We start from the raw sequence: 15,386 nt of genomic DNA on the forward strand, positions 1-15,386 counted from the left end.
ACAGCGATCCAGCGGGGGTCTATTCCTGGAATTCTGTATCTTAGTTCATTAAACTTACTATCAATTAACCTGGAGATGATATCTAAAAATTCCCATCTATTCAATTCGGTGATTGGAATATTTTAATTATCATTCACTGAGAAGATAACTGGAATTCAAATTGTATTCTGTCATGTTGGTGCATCTGGGGCCTTTTTGAAATTTTGTCATTGGCTGAAACTGCAGCGGGTAGTTTAAATATCTCTCCTCGACAACTTGACAACAATATGCCTGGAGACATGGGAAACTTTATTTCGACATTTCTCCGTACTGGTGACGTATGGGTAGCAACCTTGTTCACGAATAAACGCTCCGTCACTTCCTTGTAGCAATCAGCCCCTTTGTTATGAGTGTCTTCCTCTCTAATTTCGTAACTAATGGATCGGCTATCTGTGCACTTCTTGCTTAGAGTAATCCTCTTAACTATCGACATGGAAATACATCACACATTATACAGGCTTAAACTCCTGGTTCCAGCTTGTCGCAGGCACATCTGACAATGTTGAAATCTTTCTGTCCACTCAAGACTTACAGTGTGTATTTCAATGTTCTCATATCCTTGAATTTATTTTATAATACGAAACCATGATACTGATGGTCCATCTCGCCCGGGTACAATATATTACATTACCTCTCTTGTTGGTTATATGACACTTGTGCTGAAATGACAAGATTTGTAAAATATGAACATAAATGAGTAATATTTGATTTGCCTCCATAAAAGTTAATTTTTTCTTCACCTCCCCTCCCCCCTCCCCCCTCCCCCCCTTTACTTTGAGCTGCTTTTATTTTCATCTAATATGAGTTATAAACATAACTTCAAACTCTTTTTCTCTTTTAAACCTCTTCTTCCTTTGCAGTGGCAATATTTTTCTCAAATCTAATTATGTTATTGTCTCGATTGTAATGTTGCAGGTAACTTCATCTGTTCAAGATAGTGGAAGGTGCTGAAACCTTGATGGAGAACTTTTTCGTCCATGTTGGCAAATGAGGTGATGGAGTGAGTCTCTTGATGATGAAATCTTCAGCCATCTCTCAAATTTGAAGGCTGAAAGTAGTACCTGATATATAAAATATGGAACTTCAAAACTTACTGTTCCAGATTAGTTTCTTTTTTGTTAAACAGTTTTGAATAATCATAATGATGCCTCCATCAGTATATCTATACAGTTTTCTTGGTATCTAATACAGTCTTGCCTGGGGCTTCTGCTGTTTATATAAAATGAGGAGAAAAAATATTTTAGAAGTTGAATGAGCTGATGCACATAGAAGCAATTAGCATACGCATTTCCACTGCTGATTTCAAATTTGTATCCAATAGTAGTTTTTGATTGGTACACAGTTTTAGATTAGTTCTACATAAGAGATCTTCCTACTAACTTACAAGGAACCATCAGTCGATGTTAAGAAAACTTGAAACCGATTTATACGCCATCCTAAAGAGCACACTGAAATGTGTAAAACCCTTGAATATTACATCCTATCGTGCATGTATCTACGAGTTACAGGGCTGTAAATATGTGCGGGTAGGGGGTCGTCAGTGTCCAATCGCAGTGAAGTTATTTTGAACTGCTGGTGTGATGTAAGGAGAAGCAGGCAAGAGAGAGGGGGAGACAGTGCAGTGAGGCATGTGAGTTGTGTACGGGTCATCCCAAAGTAAGTTTCTACCTATAAAAATGTACCCTACTAATGCAGTGATTGTGATATATAATCACTCTAAAGAAAAGAATTTCCAGCTCTCCATTTTAACCAAAGAAGATGAGACAATGTTTCAATATATAGTAGATATGTTAGAGTCTGATACAGTAATAATATATACGCAGACCTTAGACATTATTGAATACGAACCAGTATCTGAAACAGTATTAGTGCCCGACGAATACGAATCTCTATCAGAAGAATCTACTTCACCTTCATCAAAACAGGAATCAACATCAGAAGGTCCACAGAGCCCAAAAATATATAGAGAAGAATAATCATTGGTAGAAAAAAAAAGAAAGATTATAAACACATGGTTGAGTGCAAAGAAGCAGAAGCCAAGGCAAACATTTCTTCACTTACGGAAATCTATGAAAAACAGATATTCTCACGAGACTCAGTTGTACTGTTTAAGGAAGATACTGCAAAAGCGGATTCTATTGGCAAGCCATCTTCTAGTTTAACAGTCACAGATAAATATAAGCAGTTGTACGAGATGCTGTTTATGAAATTTATGGAAGCTTGTGCAAATAACTCGATAGTACACAATATGAATTTACAAAAATGGACCCGTAAAGAGGCCAAATCACTTGATTTACCTTTGTCAGCAAATGCAACGTGGGTGTGGAATTCCAAGCAGCATTTTCACATAGGGTCATGAAAAATTACACAGTTTGTCACACGAAAAGAAGAAGATGAAACTACTAACAATATACTGCATTCCTGGAGAGAAGAGACAATGTTGCTTATAGAGCAGTATGGTGCTGACATGTGTATAATGCAGATCAATTTGGCATGAATAAAGAATCGCATTCTAGGGGAGAACACTCGATCGCCCTGGTAAGAAGACAGTGTGTGGTGTTACACAATCACAAAGAGTACAGACACATTCATTCACAATTGTATGATGCATGGGACGCCTCCTTCCCTGTCTAACGTACTCCAGGAATCAAAGCCACCAAGTCAAGCTGTCAGGCAGAATATGTTTAAAGTCCCCTGTGCAGTGGTCAAAATCTGCAAAAATGACAAAAGTTTTTTGTATACTTTTGGAGTTGACATTTTTACCTTACACTGGTCCATCGAACTGTTTACTGTTCGATTCCTGAGCGCCTCACAAAGGTAATACTTTATGTATTAAATTACCTGAAAAGTTAAAAGTGCAAAGCATTCCAGCAAAAGTAACTTCTGAATTACAACCATTAGACAGGCATTTTTTCCCAGTGTTGAAAACAACGGACCGACATATCTGTGATTTTGTTATGTTAAATAATATTGGTATGAACTTCCAATAGCATAACAATATTATCAAACGTATGTCATTGATCTAAATTCAAGAATGTTCACCATGCTTCTGTTTGTCACATAGACATGGGTGGAAAATAGTGGGCCTAATTAGCACGAAATAAACTTTTGAAAATAGTACAGACGATTGTATTAGGAAAGAAACTGGTACTTGCGAATTCCTTATGGAAGACAATAATAATTATGATCAGATTATTATTATTATTATTATTATTATTATTATTATTATTATTATTATTATTATTATTATTGCTATAAATATTATTTGTGGTATTTGTAATTGTAAGATACGTAGATGTATACTCTTCTAGTGGTTAAGTGTATGCCTAACTTTGCCACCAATAAAGGCATTGGCTATCTATCTGTCTATCTATCTATACTCAAATGTAGCTGGTGCAAGAAGCTGTTGTGTTGCGAACATTTTTTTTCTTAATTTCCATAACCATTCACAGGAGACTGAATATTTTGAAGGGTATTAAACACGACTGCCACATTATTGGTGAGTATGTAATTGTTTAATCAGTACATACTCATACATATAGTGTTTAAATGTTTACCTTGAATATTTTTATGCGATAACAACACAACTGCAGGTCAGTATTTAATTGTGTCTTTAAAACATGTATAAATTAATTTGAAGTTTGTGGTTATTGCTTTATGATTTAAAAGGAATACATAGCTTAACAGGCATACAGTGTCCACATGCCTCATTGCACTCGCAATGCTCTCTCTCTCTCTCTCACCCGCTTCTCCTTACATTGCACCAGCAGTTCAAAATAACTTCACTCCGATTGGACAAAGACGACCCCCACCCCGCATGACTCTTAGATACATGCACGATAGGATGTAATATTTGAGGGTTTTACCTGTTTCAGTGTGCTCTTTTGGATGGTGTAAAACTCGGTTTCAGGTTTTCTTAACATTTATTAATGGTCTCTTGTTAGTTTCACTGTAGGCTTATGGATAAGTTAATGGTGCAGTTATTCAATGAAATGTTACAGAATTCTGTTTACAGTGTAGATTCTGTAGTGTTGGAACCTTTGCATTATAAACAGTAAAGCTTGGTGATCTTGAACAGAGGTAGAAATCTGATTGGCTTGAAGTTGTGCTTTTCAATGTCCTCTTGTGAATGCAGTAGGAAGTAATACATGGATAGTGAAATCTTCATTTAGTGTTTGGCCTTAAAGTGAAGAAGTTTAAACACACCAGAGTGGAATAATTTTTTGCCTTTAGTAAGGTTCTTTAAGGTACCATTCAATCTATTGACATCACTCTCACATTTCAGCACTCCTAAATGCCAAATGACTTTACCAGGATTGAATTCCACACACTTGAGCATTGAAGACAAGTGCCTACCCATTTATCTATGAGGAAAACATTTAACTGTGTAGCATAACAAACATTACTATATCAGTCCTAGTAAAATTTGTCTGTATATGATTTCTCTTATTGCAGTTAAAAGAATTCAGTATGTTACAAGGATACTCTGCTCTTATTAGCTTATTAGCATTAAAAAAAAAAAATGTTGTATTAGGACTAATATATAGTTTTAATCCATTTCCTGCTTGGGGGCCTTATAGCTGAGTGGCGTTGTGACAGGCTTCTTTATAGCTGAGTGGCGTTGTGACAGGCTTCTTACCAAAGCGACTGCAGCTGATTCCTGGCCAGTATATATAGGATTTTTGAAATGATAAGTGATGCCGTATGGTTTGGTTTCATTTTAAGTCTAGAGGTCCATGGCATTGATCATAGATATTAACAGTTGCATAAAATGTGCTTGCTTTTACACCTTTTACAATCACTTAAATTGTAACCAATCCATGTCTAGTTTGGTGATATCATAAATATTTGAAAAAAAATTACCGTACCAGTTTTATGCTGTTAATTTTCCTTGGTACCAATAAAGATGAATGATTGGATGAAATTTTATTTGATCCACTATGACCTTAAAATGTGTGCTCTAGTTGTAGGTGAACATTAAGTAAAGGTATGTTAATTGGAAATTTCACTGGACATGGTTGAACCTATAGATGGACCCACGAGAGTTGAGGTCTGACATTTGAGCGGCGAAAGCAGTAACTACGAAGTACTCTGCCTTGTCATAGTTACCTCAGTTTGCGGCATATCACCCTTTCATACAGGCTGAATATTTAATCAACTATGTTGGCCTAATGCAATTCAGTAATCTTTGACACGTTCCTAAGCTTGTGCTAATAATTCCGGCATTTAAGACAGAACACGTTATTGCCAATAAATATGAGATTTCATATTCACTAAACTGACAATAACCTCAACAAATGCGCATGTTAAATAGAGAAGAGAACTGTACTACTAACCACTGATTAACTTACAAAAAAGCAAACTAACAACAAAAATAATATTCAGGAAACAAACACTAAAATTATTACATAAACCAGCAACAACTAACATAGCTAACACAGTACTACTCTGAATAATATCACGTAAGCGACTGAGAGCAAGCCAACACACGTGGCGATAGCATCCTTAAATGTGGCATCTCTGTTTTCGTTGCCATAGTAATAGATCATTTTCGAGCAGCGTTAGTCAACTTTATCTCACCGGTGGCACTAAACGTCAGACTTCAACTCTCGTGGGCCCAACTATAGTCATTAAATTTGGAATGCTGCATTTATTATTCATGAGAATTCATCATTGTAGGAACTCCTTGCTCTACCATGCCATTGCTGGTTTGCGTGTTATAATTCATGATAATTCAGTGCTGGAACAAGTGTCCTAATTTACTACAATGAATTACTGATGGAATATGAGTGTGATTCATTGAGAATCAATGATCTCTAATAAGAGGACTAGGGTTCTGTCGCTATTTTGCCTCCATGTACAGCAAATTGTCTCCCTTTTGTCACATTTGTTTACTGTGCTGCTTCTTTATCTGTTATATATTATATAAATGTTACAGTATTTCTGTCTGGCAGTGATATAATTTATTGACTATTTATAGTATATCCACTTTATATGTTTATATTCATGTAAAATGGCATGTTAGAATCCTATTTTGTTGTATATACTCTTCTTGTACAGAATATAGTCCTTTAAAAACTGATGTGTGATCTTTGTTATAATGCTGTTTGTATAAACAATACAGTAGAGCTCTGGTAGTTTGATGTTCTGTGTAATTCGAGCTGGTCTTACTAAAATTAAACTTTCAAAAAATACAGTAAAACTCCTTTTATACGTTTCCCACAAGTATGTTTTTTGTTTAGACTATAAAAACAGAAAGAACCCAACCACTATTAAAGATTGACAGGTATATTTAGGCTGATTTTTGTGTAGTCTACATGCGGTTTCTTCATTCCTGCCTTCACTAATTGAGGTAACATGTCTGCCAAATTCATGACTTGTTGTTGGAAAAATAGCTGCCACTTAAGTGAATGCAGGCTGACTATTTCAAACCTTGACTGATGATTGAATTATTGAAATGGCGAGCGAACCTACTAAGGACAGTGATGCCGAAGTGCCTGAAGAAACGGTACCAATGATGACTAGAGAAAGTATTTTTAGGCACTAATGGGTTAACACCAAGGTGCTAGTGTCTTCTAGTCTGCACAATAGTTCCGCAATGAGATTTGTGTAAATATTAGCAGTCTGAACTATCAGAACATGGCGGACTTTGAGGTGACGCTGTGAGTGTGCTCCGTGTTTATCCCGCGCTAACTGCATTTAAAACAGCATATATAGTCCAAAGTTGTGTGAAAAGTGGTGTTAAGTTGTAACTAGTAACTAGTGTACGTTGGAAGATACCTTCAGTCAAAGGTGCACACGAAAGACTGGATAAATTTGAAGCAGCTATGAACAGGTTCGAGGCACGCCTAGAACTTGTTGATGGCTCCCAAGGCTCCAGCACAACCAACCCTGCTGGTAATTCCCTAGCTTCCTTGAGGCAGGAATTCATGGAATTTAGGTCAGCGATAACCAGTGAACTCAAGTCGCTTAGAGATGAACTAAATGATCTTCAACATAAACTGGAGGAACATGACGAGTTACTGGATGAGGCAGAGCAGTACAGTAGAAGAAACTGCTTGCTCATACATGGTATCGCCGAGGAGCCAAATGAAGACATTTACAGAAAAGTGAAGGATGTATTCTCCAAACATCTAGAGTTGGAAGTGCCCATGGAAGGGATCGATAGAATCCACCGAATTGGAAAGCCTCAGAGGACAGCAGCAGAGGTATTAACAGCGGGTAAGCGGCCGATTATCGTCAAGTTCACTTGCTACTGGGAACGTGAACGCGTGTGGGGTGCTAAGCGCAAGCTAAAAGGCATGAAAATCCTGATCACTGAATCGCCGACAAGAACACGTAAGGCAGGGACAGATTCGGCATGAGAAATGTGTGGACACTAGATGGTCGTATTGCTAGATGGTCGTATTGTAGTTCTGCATCCAGACGGCACTAAGAAGATTATTACCACGAATGCGGATTTGAAATCTTTAAAGTTTTAGTGGGATAAACGTTAACAACTATGTTTCTTGTAATTATTATTGTTGTTGTTATTATTATAGTGTTTTTAGGAATGTGTGAATGTGTGTATAAATGCCTGCAAGTGATTGTTAGCTGTCTCATTCTCCAGGAAGTCGAGGTGAGTTTCCTTCTTCTAAATAGCATGTATTGTTATCTTATAATCTACTTGTTGGAATTCTTAGTATTCAGCTAGACAGTTATTGTGCACCTGGACCTGACCTTGGCAGTGACAGTATCAATAATCCCTTGCTCTCGGTCTCTCCCTTCTCAGCAAGTACCGGTACTCTGTTGAAACAAGCATTGTCTTCCTCTTCTTACAGTCTACAGTGTTGCCATGTAAATGGTCTTTCTCTTCCAGCGCACTACGACGAAATTCAAGCAATGCTAACGGAAAATAATTTACATATACTTTGCATCTCTGAAACCTGGCTGACTCCTAGCATCCCTTCTTCCATGGTTGATATCGATCGATATGATCTAATACGCTTCGATCGGTCGGATGGAAGGCGTGGTGGCGGGACAGTGATTTACTGTAGAAACGATCTACAGAGCCGAGTGATATGTACTTCTTCCCAGGGTGTACGAACACGGCCGGAATTCATGTTCGTTGAAGTAAATATCAACAGACAAAAAGTGATGTTTTCTGTCATATACAAACCGCCTGGTGTAACTGATATGACCGAATTTGAAACATCTTTACTAGACTTCCAGGCTATTTATGAACACATAATCATGGGTGACTTTAACTGTAACCTACTTAATACGACTCATGACAGTAAACGATTAGTAGATTTGTTTACAACTTGTAACATGACTATTCTCCCACTACAACCCACGAACCACGTGTATGCAACAAACCGTTTATCACACACACTCATAGATCTCATTATAACGAACAACCCAGGTAAAGTAATAACCCATGGACAAATCCCTGTACCATCCATTTCGACCCACGACCTTATATATTTATCCTATTCCCTCAAAGTGCCTAAATACAAACCCAAGTACATAACTGTCAGAAATACGAAGGACTTAAACTTGGATTACTTGAAATGTGACGCTTATCAACTACCGTGGGACGATATACGGAGTCTAAATGATACCGACGCTAAAGTTAACTTGTTTAATACGATGGTAAAGAACTTATATGACAGACATGCCCCCAAACGTCGAATAAAGGTTTCTCGCCCTTCTTGTCCATGGCTAGATGATGAAACCAAGAGAATGATGGCCCACCGTGACTCTTTATTTCGACATTATAAGCATACCCTAAATGACGCAGGCTTCGAATCTTACCGGATCTTAAGAAATCGCACAAAGCAATTAATCAGAAATAAAAAATGTGCATATTTCCGGAATTTAGCTAACAACATAAATTCTAATCGTGCATGGGACCAACTTAGAGCTCTGGGAATAGGAAAACATCAACAGAGACGGACAACTCCTGACATTCAACTTCACTAACTGAACGATTACTTTAGTAGAATAAATATTCAACCTACCCCAATTAACTGCACCGTCTCACCGCCCTCCCCTCCAGCCAATCCACCATTCACATTTCACAGTGTCACAGAAAATCAGGTTAAAAAGGCTTTGTACTCGATTAAATCAAAGGCCACAGGTGTAGACGATATTCCTATTGCTTTTATACATAACATTATGGGTGCTGTCCTGCCTATACTGACGCACATACTGAACGTTTGTTTACTAAACGGAACTTTTCCAACTGTCTGGAAAACAGCCAATATTATACCGGTACCTAAGAGTTTAGACCCACAATCACCCTCTGACTATCGTCCGGTGTCCATACTACCTGCACTTTCTAAAGCCTTCGAACGTTTAGTATACGAGCAGGTTCTGGAGTACCTAAATAAAAATGCTCTTTTGGACCCTTTGCAGTCTGGATTTAAGAAGGGGCACAGTACCGCGACAGCACTTTTGAAGGTTACTGAAGAGATTAGAAATGCTATGGACAAACTACTGCTTACTATACTTACCCTTCTTAACTTCAGTAGCGCCTTTGACACTATAGACATTCAGACTATGATAAAGAAAATGGAACTACTAAATTTTGATCTGGCTGCGCTTAAGTTTTTTAGTTCTTATTTGGGTAACCGTCAGCAGCGTGTAACAGTAAACGACAAGGTCTCTAAATGGAAAATGAAACTTAGTGGTGCCCCACAGGGCAGTATTCTAGGGCCCTTACTTTTCTGTATTTATATCAATGACATATCATCGGTGACAGGAAATAACACACACCACCTCTATGCTGACGATCTTCAGATTTATCGACACTGCAAGACTTCAGACTTAGATGAAACAATACAAGATATTAACAATGACCTCCGACGACTCAGTATATATGCACAACGAAATTCTCTTATACTAAACTCCACCAAATCTCAGGCAATCATAATAGGAACACAAAAATTACTGAACTGCTCAAACAATATTGCAATCCCGCCTATCCTACTGAATGGTAACATTATTCCCTACAATAAAACAGTTAAAAATCTCGGCATAATTATGAATGAAACACTTGATTGGTCTGATCACACGAAAATCATCTGTAAAAAGATTTTTGGAGCGCTACACCCTCTTAAACGGCAAAGGGATGTATTTCCATTTGAGCTTAAGGCCAAACTAATACAGACACTGGTTCTCCCTATTCTTGATTATTGTGACGTTGTTCTAGTTGATATGACAAGAGAAGAAACACTTAAACTTCAACGAGCACTGAATTCCTGCCTGCGATTTATTTACAATTTTGGGTACGATGTTCACATTACTCCATACTATAAGGCTCTCTCATGGCTGAAGCCTGATAAACGTCAGCAGCTACACATTTTAACGATGGTATTTAGAGTACTAGCGAAAAGTCAGCCACTGTATATTTCTTCTAAATTCACCTTTCTATCATCATTTAACAACTTAAATACACGTTCCAGATCCACTCTTTCTATTCCAGTGCACCGCACAAATAAAATTAATAGATCGTTTGTAGTGACCGGCGCCAGATTATGGAATTCCCTGCCAGCTCAGGTCAGAGAAACTAGCTCTTTACAAAGGTTTAAGGTCACCTGCTGAGACTACCTGCTGAGGACAGCTTACTGAATGGTTGAAGTATGAATGTGTGCGCGCCTGAGGATAAGTCATTATTAAGAGTTCTTACTTTTAATTAGTTTTATTATTAACTTAGTAATGTATTTAAATTTGCTGTCAATTCTATTAATTTTTTGTTTGGTTTTAACTATTTTAAATATCTCATAACTTCATGTATGGTTTCGATTAGTATGTGGTTAAGTGGAAGAGAGGGCCTCGAGCCCTAACTTCGCCACTGAAAAAAAGGCATTAATAAATAAATAAAAATAAATAAAATTTATGCAACTCGCCTCCATAACTGTAGAGTGGCGAGATGAGACTTGCGTCTCTTTCTAACCTATTAGTGCCTAAGGATTTGCCAGTGCTAGATGCGGCATTGCATTACAGTATTACCCCGCATTTAGGTTCCTGGCTTTTACGTATTCCCACCTTTTACAACATTTTTTGTTGGTTGCCTGAGATTTCCTATGCTCACAATGTATTAAAATCCTCAAATTTACATTTGCGACATTTTATTCTTCCCGCCATTTACGCCATGACAGACCGTTCAAGAGGAAAAAATTTGAGGTAAAATGGCGTCGCAACTAACCTAAAGCGCTTTGAGTAACCATGGCATGACGACCAAATCAAACAACTATGGTCTATAATAACTCTTAGAACTCTCAGTATTGAACTTCCGCTTAACCAACGTTGCACGTTCTTTGATATCAGGCGTTTTCCACAACGTCCTAAACCGTATTTTCAAATCCACCGAGTTGAATTAACTCTCAATCTCACATGCACAAACTTTCCACCATAATCATTTAACTTTTGAATGCAAGTAAACAAAATCCCAATAGAAATCAAAAACGTGTATCATACCGCACATACAGTATCTGGGTAATGGCAAAATGCAGAGCCGAACAAAACCGCAAAGGAGAAGAAGGAAATATCAGGTGTTTGCTTTATTGCTAAGTACAGTATAAGCCACAAGAAGGAGACATTATCAAGTGATTCAGTGTTTGTCTTGCCCGAGTTCGTTATTTCACGGTTATTGTTTTACACTTCCGTTTGTTGTTGGAGTTGAAGTTATTGTCGCTGATTCATAACATTTATTATTGTTATTACCGGGCGAGTTGGCAATGCGGTTAGGAGCGTGCAGCTGTGAGCTCGCATCGGGGAGATAGTGGGTTCAAACCCCACTGTCGGCAGCCCTGAAGATGGTTTTCCGTGGTTTCCCATTTTCACACCAGGAAAATGCTGGGGCTGTACCTTGGTTAAGGCCACGGCCGCTTCCTTTCCATTCCTAGGCCTTTTCTATCCCATCGTCGCCATAGGACCTATCTGTGTCAGTGCGACGTAAAGGAAATAGCGAAAAAAAAAATTATTTGTTACGCTTTTCATGGGCGCCCGCAAGGGGGAGCGTTTGCCCCCCCCCCCCCTCTGGAATTCTAAAAAGTTGATGTTCAATTGTTTAATATCATACCAGATTATTTCATAAACTGAACTTACTGTTATATTCGCAAATTTCTGTAAACAATTTAATGTTGCTGACGTTAGATATTGGTATTTATATTCAAGAAAATTGTTAATGTGCCCCCCCCCCCCTGGAAAAGATCCTGCGGGCGCCCATGACGCTTTTTGTTCTTATTATGTGAGCCGATCGGTCAAAGTGAAATGCCGCGATCTTCCTTTCCCGTTGTGTGTATTTGTTAATCCTTCTTTGTTATTGCTTTATTGTTTTCCTGCTAATAATGGAAAAATTGAAGGAAAGAATAACTTTCACTAGGGATGAGAAAGTTTGAATATTAGAAAAGATTGATTCGTACCGCGGAACACGTGTTTCATTGGCACGCGAATTGCAGCGTCCTGTATCCACGCTGAATACAATTGTGAAAAACAGAGGAAGCTTTACATCATGTGCTTCAGAATGCGGACCAAACTCCAAGAAAAGGAAGTATGCGTCATACTGCAAATACGAGAAAATTGAAAAAAATTGAAAAAGTTGGTTTGAAACTTCAAGAGCCGCAGGCATTCCAATTCATGCTGTGCTCTTAAGGGAAAAGGCGCTTAAAGTGGCAAATATTCTTGGCATTGAAAATTTCATCGCGTCCAATGGCTGGATCGACCGATTTAAGAAAAGGTATACCGGTACCTATAAAGCTGTTGGTGGGGAATCTAATGCAGTTAGTGATGAAACTGTGGAAGAATGGATCGATAGAAGATTGCAGGAGCTGACCAAGCATTACGAACCCAGGAACATTTTTAACCTAGATGAAACTGGACTGTATTTCAGTGTGTAGCCCACCAAGACTTTGGCATTCAAAGGAGATAAATGCCATGGTGGGAAACACAGCAAGATGAGGCCCGCTGTGATGTTGGGAGCCAATGCTGATGGCTCTGAGAAGCTCCACCCCTATATGATAGGGAAATCTAAAGAGCCTCGTTGCTTCAAGAATGTGCGATCATTACCTACTGTCTACGATGCCAACCATAAAGCTTGGATGACCTCAGATCTTTTCCGACAGCAGTTAAATGCTCTGGATTAAAAAATGGGTGCGCAAAATTGGAAGATCCTTCTTTTCATAGACTGTTGTCCTGCACATCCCATGGATGTTAATTTGAGGAATGTGCAGTTAGAATTTCTGGCTGCTAATTGCACAAGCAAGTTACCACCTATGGATTTAGGGGTTATTCATTCCTTTAGGTCACTTTATAGGAAGAACCTGGTGCAGCGAAATTTATTCGTTATGGATCCTGGAAAGGATCCATCATCATTTAAAGTGTAATTCCTGGATGCTCTTCACTTCATTGCAAAATCTTGGAAAGCCGTGAAGCAGACTACCATCTCAAATTGTTTCTTGAAAGCAGGATTTTTCTGGAATCATCCTGAATCTCAGCTGCCAGAAGAAGGAGGCCTGCTACCTGATGTATGGAGAATGTTGCAATCAGACTGAACTACTGAAGATTTTCTTTGGGTAGATGATTCTGTGATCACTGCAGAGAAAAGAAGTGTGGAGGAGTAGGTTGCTGAGCAAGCCGCAGCCGAGTCTCCCACTAGTGACAGTGATGAAGCAGCGGAAGACGGTGAAGTGATGCCTACCAGTGCTGATGTAAGTGCAGCAGTGGATGTTTTACGCAGGTATCTGTCATCTGTAAAGGGGGGTGAAAATAATTTCCATAACCTTTATGAGCTTGAAAAACAAGTAGAGGTCATAAGAAATAAGAAGTGTATACAGAGATCGATTCTGGGCTATTTTGGTAGCAAGCAGTGATTGTGTAGTTTTCCATCTGGAATAAACTTGTGTTAATGTTGTAAATACAGGTACAATAGTAGCAAGTAAAATGTTTCAGTCAGAGAAAATATTGCATCTTTGGTAATTCTATAGTCATTCTAAGAAAGTAAGTACTGTATATTAAAAAAATATATTACACAAATTTTTAATCACCTACCGGTAACCTTCTGGGCAAAGGATGAGCAGAATTACAAAGGCAGTGTAGTCAACACTTAATACAGTACAGTAATTAAATTATATGGACCTTTATTTGAGACAAGTACAGTAAATCAATTGAGATTGAAATACTCTATAAATTAGTAATTTGCATTTGTGTAACATTTACCTCCTTTTCCAGAGTATTTTTATATATACCTGTACAAGTTGTTTCCCACAATTTACACTTTCCCCTCTTTTACACCAGTATTCCTTGGTCCCTTGAAAAATGTAAAAGAGGGGAAATACTGTATGTTGAGCAGCAAGCAGAAGCTACACCTGATGACAATAATGCATTTTAGTAGATGGTAGAACATCGCTGCTCAAAAATAAGGCTCCACTTTAAAACAAAAAACAGTTTCTTTTTAAATTTTGTTATATTTCTGTTATATGTACTGTATTGTTTAACTTTCTTGTACACATTAAACATTTAACACATTATCCTTAACGTATCAACAAAGATGCAAACGAAATGCTGTCAGTTAGTAGAGTTATTTATTCACATCTATTTACAAATTAAACACACACACAACCTTAATCACTGTTGTCAGTAGCAAAATTCACACATCAACAAGGCCGCCATTTTAACAATTGCTTATCACTGCACGTGGAGATTACAACCTTAAAACACAGTTGAATCAGATGACTGCTTAAATGCATGTCACAACACGTGGTCATAAGTATAACCTATTAACTCATAACTCTACTGAACAATAACTCTTCTCTACCGTCAAGATCGCCTCCTTATATATGTGGCTGGCCAGGCTTCTAGAAAGATATGTTACAAAAAATACCTTGTCGAAAAATCTAGAGTGTTTAATACATAGATATAGTGTACAGAATATACTCCATCGTTCTCGTCTACCCAATACAATTCTGGAAGTTACAGTGTGTTTCACAATTTTGTAGTGGATTACAAATTATATATACAGGTAAGAATAAATTACGTACAGGTTCTTACATTAATTGAACTGGTATAAATGTTTATAAACAGTGCATGTTTCATTGCATAACCTCACAAACGACGCGATCGTATTGTATGTACATATGATGTAATAATACATACATACTAAATGGATGTAAACACTTCATAGCTATACATTACAAGTAAAAATAATAATAATAAAAAACATAATCGTGAAATAATAATAATTTGAGCTCGATACTTGCATTCTTTACCCAAGGATGAGAGAATATTGTTTTCAAGTTGTACCAGTTTATCGCACGTGCGTCAATATTCCCCCCAGAACTTGAAACAATATCTACAGTCTACCG

At 37.8% G+C, this 15,386-nt stretch overlaps 1 protein-coding gene across 2 annotated transcripts in view; it reads left to right on the forward strand.

The window, feature by feature from the left end:
• Positions 1-6,241, forward strand: part of LOC136864306 (cell cycle control protein 50A) — a 290,752-nt gene extending 284,511 nt beyond the window's left edge. The window contains exons 9-10 of one of the 2 annotated variants that reach the window (XR_011017824.1): positions 955-4,638; positions 4,670-6,241. The gene's annotated coding sequence lies outside the window, so the exon portion shown is untranslated. Of the gene's footprint in view, positions 1-954 lie in introns of both variants that reach the window. The other variant, XM_067141117.2, reaches the window with a different exon arrangement.
• Positions 6,242-15,386: the final 9,145 nt, after the last annotated feature.

The sequence above is a fragment of the Anabrus simplex genome, chromosome 2 (assembly GCF_040414725.1).
Source record: "Anabrus simplex isolate iqAnaSimp1 chromosome 2, ASM4041472v1, whole genome shotgun sequence".
Classification (NCBI taxonomy): Eukaryota; Metazoa; Arthropoda; class Insecta; order Orthoptera; family Tettigoniidae; genus Anabrus; species Anabrus simplex.